The 15,526-nt window shown below is 40.4% G+C and overlaps 1 pseudogene; it reads left to right on the plus strand.

Moving 5' to 3' along the window:
- The first annotated feature begins 14,885 nt into the window (after positions 1 to 14,885).
- On the plus strand, positions 14,886 to 14,983 carry LOC120109780 (annotated as a pseudogene).
- Positions 14,984 to 15,526: the final 543 nt, after the last annotated feature.

Genomic DNA, 15,526 nt, shown 5'->3' on the forward strand with positions numbered 1-15,526 from the left:
GAACGGGATGCTGATGATACAGCTGTTGAAGACCGGATTGTTGCAGATGCAGGGGATGCAATCCACCAATGGGCAGCTAGAAGTTTGGTTGAACGAGATGTGAGGAGAGGGCTCCACGCGGACGGGAGGAAGGCTGGCGCATGGACGTTGGAAATCTTATGTGGTTGCTGGATAAGGATGATACTATGTTCTATTTCCGAAAAAGGGGAGGCTGTGAACGGTGGATACGGGATAAAGGCTGGCTATGGAAGTTTGAATCATGGAACATCCGGACGCTGGAGAACGAGAAGACGTTGGAACTGCTAGGATATTCGTGGGAGGATGTGTTGGGTTTCCCAGTGCCCTAGGGCGCAGCGGAAGATACGGGATTATAAAATTTTTCTTATAAAACCCATTATATGAAACCCTAATAAGCCAAGATCACCTTAATAGTATAACCAAATAATGTAGAAAATATAATCTTGGTATAGAAGAATACCTATCACGCTATATCCAATATGTCTGAAGATGTCCTAAGGTGCCTAAATGTTCACCCTCCGATGTTGATCCACACAGAAATGGGTTCAAGACTCTAGCTCCACCAAAACTTGATTCTAATTGTTCAATCCTTCCAAAGGATTTAATTGGCTGATTTTCCTTCATTTTCTTCTTCCTTTCTACCTCTAAAACATCCACTAGCCTTTTTGTCCTAAAGAAGACCCTCTTGTCTTGGGTTAGGACAAAAGAGAGAGGCTTGTAAGAAAGAAGGGATAAGGGAGAGAGAAGGAGAGACTTTTTCTTTGATGATCTTTAGAACCCCAAGGCACCTCCTTATTTATAAGAGATGGAGGGATGCATCATAAAGGGATGCATCCCATCCACACACCTCATCATGATGAGGCATGTGCCAAGAGAGGCATCCCATCATGATGGGGTGCTAAGGAGAAGGGTGTATCAACTTCTTTCTCATGTCTCCCTCTTAAATTCTGATGATCCAAGGGCCCAAATGCAGTGAACCAAAGCCAATGGTCCAGATCTAGGCGCCATCTAATGGTCCAGATCAAGGCATCATCATCCAGGGTGCCATCTAATGGTCCAGAAGCAAGATGCCATCACCGATGGTCCAGATTCAGGCGCTGAGCAACGGTCCAGATCTTTCATCTAGAGAGCCATCCAGTGGTCCAGATTCAGGCGCTGACCAATGGTCCAGATCTTTCATCCAGAGAGCCATCTAGTGGTCTAGATTCAGGCGCTGACCAATGGTCCAGATCCTTCATCCAGGAATCCATCCAATGGTCCAGATGAAGGCGCCAACCAGTGGACCAGATCCTTCATCCAGGGAGCGATCCAATGGTCCAGAAGTGAAGGCCCTACAAACCCAATCCAATTGGGTTTAACCAACTTAAAGGAAATATTAAACCTAATCAAATCAGGTCTAATTAAAGCCAAATGGGTTTCAACTCTTGGCTAACCCATATTAGGTCATGATTTAATCATATTAGATCAACCTAATCTAAGAATCAGATTCAAATTTAATTTAAATCAGGAGCTAGGGTTTGCAACACGTGCTAGCATGTTCATCTTGCAAACATGATCTAATCCAATTAGACCCTTGATCAATTTCCTTGTGTGTGACCCATTGGGTTCCTTATCTTAGCCAGCAGTAGGTGCAGATGCAAGTTGACCTAACCTGATTAGAATACCTCTAATCCAATTTAGGTTCAATTTAGTGCTAAACCTGACTTAGCAATCAGAACCTTTCTGATGCTTTGATCTAATCAAACTCTTTGATCCGATCAACCCACAAGACAAGATTGACGTCTAGCAACGTATCATGTCTACCCGGAAGATGAGGAATGTATTGGACAAATCCAAACATACCCTTCAGTGGCAAGTTGCCGTGCAATTCAATCCCTCAGTCATACTACATCCTGAATAAGTGCATGAGTATGGATTAATATCAAACTCAATCACTTATTCATGTCTCTCTCAATCTTTTATATGATAATTCAAATAATGAAACATTAAAAACTCTTTCTAATATTCATTTTGCTTTGATCAAAGGTGATGACCCAAAGATTGATTTAAAGATTGATTTTGATGATCACAAAACCTTGAAGTATAAATACTAATGTTTGTATTGCAAGGAGAAAGAATTTATTTTGCAAGGAACATAGCAAGATTGGAAGAATACAAGAAGGCCTCCAAAGCTCTCAAGAAAAGTTGGAAGAAAGCTACAATTTATGGCCCAAGCTTCAAGTTTAAAGAATTCAAGTTGGAGGAGCAAATTTAAAGAAAAATTCAAAAGAATAGTCCTCGAGTCGACTCCGTGAAGTTTAGAGTCGACTCTGGCACTCTAGAGTCTCAAGAAACAGTGCTCGAGTCAACTCCGATACTCTACGAGTCGACTCCGACTGAGAACAAACAAAAAGACAGAGAGTTGATTTTCAGCGCTACAGTGATCTCGAGTCGACTCCAACTTCAGTGCTACAGTGCGGAGTCGACTCCCAGCTACAGTGCCGGCAGACTACTATTCACGAGTCGACTCTTATTTCAGCCGAGTCGACTCCTGCTTCAGCCGAGTCGACTCCTGCTTCAGCCGAGTCGACTCTAGCACGCTGGGAGGCATAACGGCTAGTTTTTTCTTGACTCCAACGGCTCTATTTTTGTCTCTAACGGCTAGATTTTTGTTTCCACGCCATCTAAAGCTGTAAAATCAAGAGGAGAGCTAGGGGAGAAGGTGTGGAAGTGGGAGAGAACATTTAGGGAAGAGATTTCAAAGAGATTACAAGAAAAATCTTCCATAAGCACAAAAGGGCCATTCAAAGTAAAATAGAGAGAAGAAGAGCATCCAAGTGAATCCCAAAGCTTCCTCTCCATCCGTGTGCTGCCTCGGTGGATCCTCTACTTCGTGCCAAATCAGAAGAGGGTCAAGTAAAGAAGAAGCCGAGTTCCTTCATCTTCAAAATTCGTTTGAGAGCTTCTCTTTACTCCATTTGTTTATATTTGCTATATTTGCTTAGTTAAGAAGCTTGTATTTGCTTTAAATTCTTTGTCTAATATCTTGTAACTTGATTCAATCAAGGGATTGAATCAAGGGGTTAAGGTTTGTTGGTGAGCCAAAGGAAAAACCAACGGTGTTAAGGTTTGTTGGTGAGCCAAAGGGAAAACCAACGTTGTAAGGTTGTGGTTGGTGAGCCTTTGGAAAACCAACTGGGTTGGATTGTGAGCCCGTGAAAACAATCGGTAGGTTCTAGTCAGTGAGCCTGTGAAAACCGACCGAGTTCGTTGTGATCTCGCAAAACAACAAGTTGGGTTGTGAGCTTGTAAAACAACCGGCTGTAATCTAAGGGATTATAGTGAAATTCTCAAGAAGTCTTGGGGAGTGGATGTAGGTGTTGGGATGCACCGAACCACTATACTTTTGTTGTGTTTGTGATGCTCTTTGTTGTCTGACTTCCTCACTCACTTACTTACTTAGATACTATGCTTCCTTAACTCTTCTCCGTGCATCCTTTAGTTGCAAGCATATTCAATTTACTTAATCAAGTCTCATTCAATTGAATTGCATACTTGGGCAAACTTAGACTAATCTTTTATTGAGTCCGCTGCTTAATAGTTGATTAGATTAGAATCATACTCTTGCTAAGTTTAAATTCCACTAAGCATCCATACAACTTAGCTTAATTAACTCTAAAAGATTAGAAGTAGTTGAAAAGTTTTTAAAAGACCCAATTCACCCCCCCCTCTTGGGTTGTCACCTTGGGCAACAAAAGGCTTCTTGAATCATCATAAGATTAGAGTAAGTAGGATGTTACCTTCTCTTACTAGAAGTGACTGATTCCTTGTTGACCTACTCACAACCTTCGTACAAAATCCACCATATCCAGAATACCCCGTACACAACGCAATGTCGTGAATGAGGGTAAACCAAAATATAGGTTCAAGTGCACAAGATACCATGGTGATCTCAGGTCCAAGGATCAGTTGCACAACTCCCACTATGAGAACCATCTTTTGACAATTAAGTAAGAATCCATAAGATGTTCTCATGGCTGGTCATTTCAGTGAACTCATTCCTCTAATGAGCACCCACATCTTTGTATTAGTGTCTCACACAAGTGATTGTGAGATCAATCACCCTCTACATTGAGCATACATAAGATGTGCCAGTCTTTCCAGTAATATTGATCCCCGACTCAATATACCAATTTGACTGGAAATATTCTAAATTAGGATTTTAGAATTTTAGGACTCACTCGTATGATGTCATCATAACCCTAAAACCAATGTCCTAATTTATAGGGTTCATCATCCAATAATAAAACAAATAAGCAGCAAATGATGAAACACAATGCCTTTATTGATATATATCGAGTGTCAAAGTACATGATTTGGAGGATTACAAAGAGAAACCCATCAAATGATTGGCTTATAGGGCATCTACTCTTTCAATCTCCCACTTGCACTAAAACCAATCGCCCTTATATTTTAACCCCAAACAATCGAGGTGACGATTGAATTGCTGCTGTGGTAGAGCTTTAGTAAATGGGTCTGCTATATTGTTCTTTGTGTCTACTCGTTCAATCTTGACATCTTGTCTTTCGATTATCTCTCGAACAAGGGGGAAGCATCTCAAAATGTGCTTGGATCTATGATGAGACCTTGATTCCTTAGCCTGTGCAACAGCTCCAGTGTTATCGCAATAAACTGGGACTGGTCCGGCAATCTCAGGAACTACACCCAGCTCTGTGATGAACTTCTTTATCCAGACTACTTCCTTAGCAGCTTCACTAACAGCTATGTATTCTGCCTCAATAGTTGAGTCAGCTACAGTTTGCTGTTTGGAACTTTTCCAACTCACAGCTCCACCATTCAAAGTGAAGATATATCCAGAGATTGTCTTGCTATCATCTGGATCAGATTGAAAGCTAGAATCTGAATAGCCTTCTAGTTTCAATTCTGATCCTCCATAAATCAGAAAAACATCTCTAGTCCTTCTCAAGTATTTGAGAATGCTTTTCACAGTTTTCCAATGATCCTCCTCGGGATCTGCCTGAAATCTACTTACCATACCCAAGGCATAAGCTACATCAGGCCTGGTACATAACATAGCATACATGATCGACCCTACTGCCGAAGCATAGGGAATAGAACTCATTCTATTCCTCTCTTCAGATGTCTTAGGAGACATCTGCCTAGAGAGTTGTATGCCATGTCCTATGGGTAAGAAACCTTTCTTACTTCCATCCATGCTGAACCTCTTCAGCACATTATCTATGTACCTAGACTGGGACAAACCTAGCATCCTTTTAGATCTATCTCTATAGATCCTTATACCAAGTATATAAGATGCTTCACCCAAGTCTTTCATGGAAAATTTCTTTGTAGCCAAATCTTGACCAATTGCATCATTGGAACATCATTTCCAATGCCCAATATATCATCCACATATAATATCAAGAAGATAATAGCACTCCCACTAGTCTTCTTGTACACACAAGGTTCATCTATATTTTTAATGAAGCCAAACTCTTTGACTATCATGTCAAAATGGATGTTCCAACTCCTAGATGCCTGCTTTAATCCATAAATGGATTTCTTTATGATAGTCAACTTTAAAGACCACGCAATAGCACGTATCTGGTAGGATAGTGATTACGGGTATCGATCCACAGAAATTGGGGTATAGTTCTTTTTCTTTAAAAAAAATATTTAAAAGGAAAAGTTTGTGAAGAAAATTAAACTAGAAATTTAATAAGAAATGCAATTAAAATGATATCAGTTTGGGAGAACCTAGGGCAAGAAATTCACCACTAACATCGGAACAAAGGTTATTTGTATTTTAATTTATTCTTGGATTAACATGCAAATTGGCTACAAGCCTAAAAAGCATTCGAATAAAATTTCACAAAAGTAATTTAGGCATAATCCATCTTCAGTTGGCATGCAATGTCTACCCTAAACTAATGCGGTAGCACACCACATCTTCCTTAAGCATGGACTATCTTATATTTACCTAGTGATCATGAAGAACAGTTGTACGAACATCATACTTAAAATCACAGAAATTAAATATGATTCAAAAGAAGATATCCATTAAAAACAATAAGTTCATACAACCCCAAGAATATAAAATAAAATATAAAACCCGTGTCTCTTTGTTTGGGCTGCATCCAGCCCTGGAGAAGAGCTCAGGCTTCCATGCAGTGATAGACGGCAGCAGCGGCACAGCAACGGGCTTCCATCATGATCGGCTTCCTCTGCCTCAGCACTTCAATTTTTTTTATATGGGAAGTGTTTCCCGAAATGCCCAAACTATTCTCCCTCCTTTTATTTCTTCTTCTTCCCGTGGGATTTGGCCTGGGAGAGATGTGGAACCAAACCCAAGCTTCATCTGATCAACCCGGCTCCCTTCGGTGGGGGAAGAATTGGAGCGGCCCCCGGTGGGGGAAGAGGGAATGCCCCCCGGTGGGGAAGGAGGAATAGCCTTCTTGGTTCATGCCTGGGCCTTTTATAGGCTGCAACTCCTCTCTCTCTCTCTTCTCCTGTTTCTTCACGGATAAGGATGGAAGCGGATGGATGGGGCTGATCCTGATGCGAAGAAAATATGTGGGGTTAGCTTGGGAGGTTGCCTGTGAAGCTCGGAAGAGATGGCTTTGTTCGTTAGATGCATAATGATCCGTGGGAGAAGGGATGAACTCGGAACAGGGGAGGATATGGTTCACGAACGGGATGCTGGGAATTTGAAGAAGATAAAGATGCTTGAAACAGGGAATGATTCATGGGATTCGGTCAAAAACTTGATGCAAAAATAAAATTGTTCTCCCAAGTGCAGGAGAATCGCACAAGTAGTAAATTCTCGGGAGTCCGAGGTCGAATCCTCAGGGAACGAAATGTATATGAGATTATTTAATATAATTTTAGATTAATTAATTCAATAAATTTGTGGATTAAAATTATGTTTTGATTTTCAAAAATTAAAATCGGAGAACAATATAGCAATAAACAAAGTTTAATAAAATAAAGATGGTAGGGATCTGGAATCCCCCTTGACGATATTGCACCCAAGAAATAAACTCTATGGTTCTTGATTAAAAATGAATGGTAGGATAGATCTAATCATGGTATATGTTTCATGAACATATGAACTCAATTTCTAAGCATTCGTCGTGCTTTCTACGTCTACGACGAATCAAATACTAAAGCAATCCATATATCAATAATCATAATCCATTTAAGAACTATCTACGAAATAACTATGCATGGATCAAAAACATATCAGTAAATATGATTCATTGAAGGCAAAAGTTTAGAGTTTACTTCAAAGAGCAATACATCAAAGGTTCCTCCATCTCCCTCCTAAGAAATCAGCCACCCATTTTAAAAATTAGTCCCCCTTTCATTTTCCCCTTTTCCTTTCTTTCTTTTTTTCTTTTCGGAAACAGGGGAGGCCCTATTTCCCTTTCTCTTTTTTTTTTTCTTTTGACAGAGGGCCCTCCTCTGTTTCTTCTTTTCTTCCGAATGAGGGATACCTCCTCCCAGCCGAGAGAGCCCTCCTTTTAAAATGCGATGAGTCCCTGATCTCCCGGAATACGTGGAGATGCCGAGTATCCCGGACGCGAGAAGCTCGGACGTGGATGGATCGCGATCTTCGCGGGATGCACGCGGACGCTGGGAGCTTCGCGGGTGGATCGTTGGAGATTCGAGAGGAGCTGGGATGCGTGGACTGCTGAGAACTGGGAGAACCTGGGACGCATATGCTGAGATCACGGACGCGGGATGTCTGGGAGAGGCTGGATCGCGGTGGATTTTTGCACGCGGACGGCCGGGACTTTGCTGGGATGCGGGATCTTCGAACGCGGATGGCTGCAGGATGTTGGGAGGTTGGGTAGCGAACGGATGAGCTTGAGATGGAGCTGGGACACGGAGACTGCGAGGAAGACGGAAGGCTAGGAGCTGATGTGGCTGGAACTCCGAAGAAGCTGGAACGGAAGCTGGTTCGGACGCGGAGGATCGCAGATGCTGAGATGCGTGGGAGAACTGGGATGTATGCTCTGACTTGCGGGAGAAGCGGAAGGAAGCTGAGATCTGGGACTCCTGCGGGATCTGGTGAAGGCTGAAAATCGTGGTGGATGCTGGGAGCTGATCACACGCGCTGGGACGCGGCGGAATCGCCACGGACGGCCGGATGTTGGACTCGGGACGCTGAATGCTTCGTGGACGCACGAGAGAAACACTTGATTGCAGGTTCCAAGAGCTGGGAGAAAGGCTGATCGCGGCATGATTTGATCACGGATCCTGAGACGCGGACGGGTCTTGAGAGGGCTGATGTGGCTCACGGATGCGGACGTGGAAATGCTCGAGATGCATTGTGGATGGCTGAATCTGGGCTCTGTTCTGCAGTTAGGAAGATGCATTCTTTTAAGATGAATTTATATAAAATAATGATAAAAATTATAATAAGTGCTAAGGATAAAATATTTAATCAGGCAAATGTTAACACCTATGATTTATCATTATTTTGCTAGCATTAGGCTAAGTTAATGGGTATTTAGATCGTACTTTTGTGCTCTCATCACACCCCCCAACTAGCTTATTGCTAGTCTCTAGCAATTTCAGAGTAAACAATAATATGAGAGTACAAAAAGTGTTGGTTGATCTTTTGATATTTTATTAGAACTAATTGCATAAAATTAAGATAAATACTCACTTTCGTAGGAATCACGATTGCACTTAGCACGTGCAATAAGCCGTTAAACCCCTAGGTTACCCTAGTGGACGAGTGTTGTCTCGTGAGGGTTTTCAGGGATGTTACCCACAAACATCATGAATTATATGACATGATATTCTAATAAAAATATGAAATAAATCCTAAGCTAATACACATGTAATTAATTGATATATATTTTCAAGCATGGCAACTGTCAAAGCAAGGAATATAAAAGTGTAGTGTGCATCAAATCATATGACTTTCTCAGAGTACTAATACCTCCACCACAACAGAGCACCGCCTGAGTTTTAGGTGCACTACTCAAGTCCACAAATATTTTCTACACTTTATTAGAACCTGATCCATCAAATTTTTAGAATATCACTTGTTGTCTAAATTTGTCAAGAATGGTTCGCATATAAAGAAAGAGCTATCAATCTCAACTAAACAACCCGGGTACATAGAGGTCCAATACAATGGAGTCAAACCAGCCATTACCACATGTCACTAGGTTCAGCCTAACCAACTCATTCATGCTTATTTTTATTTCATTTTTTTTTTCTTTCAATACACATGACAACTACAGCTATCCAACCCCATTAGGCTCTAGTAAGGTCCATGTAGCGAGCTTTCAGTCAATGACCCCCGATCCAGTTGGCTCAAGACATTAGGTGAAACACCCCTCGGACTTAATTACTCGAACCAGACTACGCCACGAGGCCAGACTTGTCATCATAAGTATTTTTTTTTTTTGAATAATAATTATGCAAGAAAAGAAATGGTAGACTGAACCATATAAATATTTTTATTATATATGTGACTGCATCGTGACTATAGGTCAACCAAAGTCGGATCATAAGGCACCTAAGTAATCTAGTCGGGATATTCAACCTCTATCTTTATGTGAAAACTAAATCCTGAACCTTATGGTACGAACAAGGATACTCATACTTCTTTTATGGATAAGGCTAACAAAAATGCAGTTAACAAATATGAATTCCTGAGGCCTTCCTATTGTCATTAAGTACACATGTGGGGATCTAATAATAGGTCTCTGATCAATCATAGTATGCATGTGTTCCTTGCCTTAATAGTTGCACAAACTCAATATGAAAATACATGTGCATTTGCTCAGAAAAGAAAGCAATAGAATAAATCAAATGCAAAAACAAGTTTTTTATTTTATTTTATTTTATTTTATTTTATTTTTTTTTGGATCAAAATTTCCCTCCCCCCAACTTAAACATTGCATTGTCCTCAATGTAAAAAAAAATGCAAGAAAACTATATATGAGAGACAATAGAGAAAATAATAGAGAGAAGAAGAATACCTTGAGCTGTTGATTTTCAAAAAAAAAAGACCTACAAAATAAGAAGAAAACTAGAAATAAAAGAAAAAATTTAATTCTAACTAATATACACGTACCTTGGCCGTCATGCTCAGTCATAAGAAGGCTCCTCCAAGGGAAAGGAGTCCTCTTCATCTGTAAAATTCTCAAGAAAATGTTTTAATCTTTGTCCATTTACCTTAAAAATTGTGCCATCCTGTGGATTTTCAATTTCAACTATCCCGTGTGGAAAAACAGTTTTTACAATGAAAGGACCTGTCCATCTTGATCGTAACTTTCCAGAAAACAGATGTAAGCGGGAGTCATAACAAAGAACTTTTTGTGCAGGTTCAAAAGATTTTCTTAGAATTGATTTATCATGCCTAATTTTCATTCGTTCTTTACAAAGTCTAGCATTGTCATACGCATCCCGACGAATTTCATTCAATTCACTTAATTGTAATTTTCTAGCGAAACCAGCATTTGACAGTTCAAAGTTTAATTGTCTAATGGCCCAATACGATTTATGCTCTATTTCAACAGGTAGATGACATGCTTTTTCATAAACTAGCCGATACGGGGACAAACCAAGAATAGTTTTATAAGCAGTACGGTAAGCCCACAATGCGTCAGAAAGTTTTAAAGACCAGTCTTTGCGTGATGGATTCACCGTTTTCTCTAAAATTCGTTTAATCTCCCGATTAGCTAACTCAACTTGGCCACTAGTCTGCGAGTGATAAGGAGTTGCAATTCTATGAGTGATACCGTACTTTCGTAACAGGATCTCAAAAGGTTTGTTACAGAAATGTTTTCCCCCATCACTAATTATAACCTTGGGCATTCCAAACCGTGAAAAGATATTTTCTTTAAGAAATTTCAAAACAGGTTTGTGATCATTAGTTCTACAGGCAACAGCTTCTACCCATTTTGACACATACTCAACACCAACTAAAATATACTCATATCCAAAAGACAGTGGAAATGGGCCCATAAAATCCATGCCCCACATGTCAAAAATTTCAATAGCAGTAATGGGCTGAAGAGGCATCATTTGCCTACGAGTTAGACTTCCAATACGTTGACATGGGTCACATGTCCTACAGAACTCGTGGGCATCTTTAAATAGTGTAGGCCAATAAAAACCACATTGTAACACCTTAGCTGCTGTTTTCTTAGATGCAAAGTGTCCTCCGCAAGCACTGGCATGACAAAAAGAGAGTACACTTTGAATCTATGATCCGGTATGCATCTTCTAAAGATTTGATCATTGCAATACTTGAACAAATAGGGGGCATCATAATAATAACTCCTTACTTCACGCAAGAAATTATTCTTATCATTCGATCCCCAATGCTCCGGCATCCGGTTCGTGACAAGAAAGTTTACAATATCAGCATACCACGGCATAGTAGAAAGTGCAAACAATTGTTCTTCAGGGAACGAGTCCTTGATGGGCAACTGTGGCACCAAATCATGAACAACTAGCCGTGATAGATGGTCAGCAACCACATTCTCTACTCTCTTTTTATCTTTGATAGTGATGTCAAATTCCTGGAGTAGAAGTATCCATCGTATTAAGCGTGGTTTGGCATCTTTCTTATCCAATAAATATTTTAGCGCTGCATGATCTGTAAAGATAACAATAGGAGCACCAAGGATATAAGAGCGAAATTTGTCTAATGCAAATACTACCGCAAGCAATTCCTTCTCGGTGGTGGTGTAATTCATTTGAGCATCATTTAAGGTTTTGCTTGCATAGTAGATGACATATGGCTTATTATTGTCCTAGGACAGCTCCTATCGCATAGTCACTAGCATCGCACATGATCTCAAAAGGTAATGACCAATCAGGTGGTCGCACGATGGGTGCAGTGCTAAGCATAGCCTTCAATTTTTCGAATGCCTCTTGACATGTTTCGGTCCAATCGAACGGTGTATCAAGGGATAAGAGGTTACATAATGGTCGAGCTATGACACTAAAGTCCTTGATGAACCTCCTATAAAATCCCGCGTGACCCAAAAATGATCTAACATCTCTAACCGTCTTGGGTGCAGGTAGCTTGGCGATTAAGTCAATCTTAGCTCTATCAACTTCCATGCCCTTCGATGAAACAATATGTCCTAGGACAATTCCCTTTGGCACCATGAAGTGGCATTTCTCCCAATTCAGTATCAGATTCTTTTCTATACACCGAGCTAAGACAGTTTGTAAATATAACAAACAATCATCAAAAGAATCGCCAAAAATAGGAAATCATCCATAAACACTTCTAAAAATTTCTCATTCATGTCTTCAAAAATACTGAGCATGCATCTTTGGAATGTTGCAGGTGCATTACACAACCCGAATGACATCCGACAGAAAGCGAATGTGCCAAAAGGACAAGTGAAGGTAGTCTTCTCTTGATCTTCTAGTGAAATCTCGATTTGGTAGTATCCAGAATAGCCATCGAGAAAACAATAGAAATTGTGTCCTGCAACTCTTTCTAAAACTTGGTCTAGAAAGGGTAGGGGAAAGTGATCTTTCCTAGTGACCAAATTCAATTTTCGGTAGTCAACATACATGCACCAACTCGTCGGAACACGAGTTGGAACTAGTTCACCCTGCTCATTTTTGACTACCGTCAGACCTGACTTCTTAGGAACGACTTGAGTAGGACTTACCCATTTACTGTCGGAAATTGGGTAAATAATACCCACGTCAAGCAACTTGAGGACTTCTGCTTTAACCACATCTCTCATCGTAGGATTCAACCTGCGTTGCATTTGCCTTGTGGTTTTGGCATTGTCCTCCAAATATATCCTGTGCGTGCAAATTAAAGGGCTAATCCCCTTCAAGTCGGCAATAGACCACCCTAAAGCTCCTTTATGATTCTTTAGAACACCAAGTAATTTTCTTTCTTGGGCATGATCCAGATCAGATGAGATGATTATAGGAAATGTGTCCTCGGGTCCAAGAAAGGCATACTTGAGTTCCTTCGGTAAAGGTTTCAACTCGAGCTTAGGTGTTTGTTCATGGGATGGTACTATCTTTGCTTTTAGAGGTGGCAACTGTTCAAATTCCTCTATTCTTGGTCTCCACCCATTGACCATCATGACATCCGAGTTATCTAAAATAGGTGGGACCATATCATCAGCAGTACCTTCAGAACACCAATCTATCAAACCATTGTCGGTCAATTCAGTAAATGTTTCTTTTAACAAATATTCTTCCGCAATGGTTTCAACCCATTCAACTTCTTTACTTTCTTCATGATCACTGGGTTGTTTGCCTATACTAAAGACATTCAGTTCCAAAGTCATATTGCCAAAAGAAAGCTTCATGATACCATTCCTACAATTGATCAATGCATTAGAAGTTGCAAGGAATGGACGTCCTAAGATGACTGGAATCTGAGATGGTGAATTGGAAGCCGGATGTGTGTCCAGTACGATAAAGTCGACAGGAAAATAGAACTTGTCTACTTGGACCAACACATCTTCGATAATCCCTCGAGGGACCTTCACTGACCGGTCAGCTAATTGTAAGGTCACAGTTGTTGGCTTCAACTCACCCAAACCGAGTTGCTCATATACCGTATATGGCAACAAATTCACACTTGCTCCTAAATCTAACAATGCTCGCTCAATCCTAAAATTGCCAATGATGCACGAGATAGTTGGGCAACCTGGATCCTTATATTTAGGGAGAATGTTATGCTGTAAAATTGCACTTACATTTTCAGCCAAAAATGCTTTCTTCTTGACATTTAAACGACGCTTGACAGTGCACAAATCTTTTAAAAATTTTGCATAGGAAGACACTTGTTTAATTGCATCAAGAAGAGGTACATTGATTTTTACTTGCTTAAAAAGCTCAAGAATTTCAGAGTTTGGTTCAAGCTTTTGCAAGGGCTTTAATCTTTGTGGAAATGGTGCAGGAAAAGGACATTCAATTTTTTCAGTAGATATTGGTGTTTCAGTTTCTTCATTATCCTTTTCTTTTGTCTTGGGAGGGTCAGAATCAGGTATGACTTGTGTTTGTTCTGGGACTGGTCGGTCAATAACCTTTCCACTTCGCAAAGTTATTATACTCTTTGCTTGTTCTTTATGCGAAGTTGAAGATGATGCATTGCTACCGCCATAGATTTGAGGATTAGGTTGTGGTTGAGCTGGTAGCTTACCTTTCTCTTGAGCACTTAAAGCAGTGGTCAGCGTTGTCAGTTGATTTCTTAATTCATCATTGATTTTAGCTTGACCTTGCATGAAAGATTGCAAAGTTTCTTCGAGACTGGATTTTTGAGGGGGTGCGTGTGCATAATGAGGCTGCGGAGGTGGAGGAGTTGGGTTATATACTTGTTGAGGTTGGTCATTCCTCCACCTGAAATTTGGATGGTTCTTCCATCCAGGGTTATAAGTACCCGAAAAAGGATTATTAAAAGATTTTTGATATGTATTCATAACATTGGCCTGATCATGCAAGACTTCCTTGAATGCGGGTATTGTGGGGCAATCAGTGGTGAGATGACCGGGCATCTCACAAATCCTACAACACTCGCTGTTATGTTCTAAGGTCTTGACGGGTTCAATCTTCTAAGTTCAATTTCCTCTACCTTCCTAGTAAGGGCTGCCATTTTAGCCTGAATATCATCCTGAGTACTAAGGTTGTAAAGGCCCCCGTGTCCAATGCTAGTAGGCTTAGCCAAAGGTTTATTCACTCTATCCCCTGTATCCTATAATTGTGCAGTCTCTGCGAGAGAGTCTAAATAGTCTCATGCCTCATCGGGTTGCTTTTCTAAAAATAGACCATTGCATATAGTCTCTATAAATTGTTTTAACTGTGGAGACAACCCTTCGTAAAAGAAACTAATGGTTCTCCATGTTTCAAACCCATGATGAGGACAAGAGAGAAGCAAATCTTTAAATCTCTCCCAGCATTCATAAAATGTTTCATGGTCTTTTTGTTGGAAGTTACTAATGTGCCTTTTCAAAAAGTTAGTCCTTTGTGTGGGAAAGAATTTTTTCAAGAATTCTCTTTGCATATCCTGCCATGTTCCTAGCGATCTAGGTCTCAAGGAGTTCAGCCATGTTTTGGCTTTATCCTTTAAGGAAAAAGGAAACAAGGTCAATTTAAGGACATCTTCCGATACATTTGGCACTCTAAACATGATACTAATTTCCTCAAAATCCTTAAGGTGAAGATAAGGGTTCTCGGATTCCATTCCATGATACTTTGGCAGCAATTGAATTACCCCTGGTTTGATTTCAAAGTGTCCAACATTTTCAGGAATAATCATGCATGAAGGTTGACTAGTCCTAGTAGGGTGTAAATATTGTCGAAGTGTCATAACTGGAGGTCTACCTTCATCACCATGGTGACTTCCTACATCATCAGGAAAATTTGCCATCTCAAAAGGTGTGAGATACTGCGAAGGAATTTCAAGGATGTGTCCTAAGGGATGATCTAAAGTTGTACGACTTAATCGACCGGTGTCGTCCCTATTCCACCCTAGCATACAAAGTTTCAG

This window comes from Phoenix dactylifera, unplaced genomic scaffold, assembly GCF_009389715.1.
Source record: "Phoenix dactylifera cultivar Barhee BC4 unplaced genomic scaffold, palm_55x_up_171113_PBpolish2nd_filt_p 002734F, whole genome shotgun sequence".
Classification (NCBI taxonomy): Eukaryota; Viridiplantae; Streptophyta; class Magnoliopsida; order Arecales; family Arecaceae; genus Phoenix; species Phoenix dactylifera.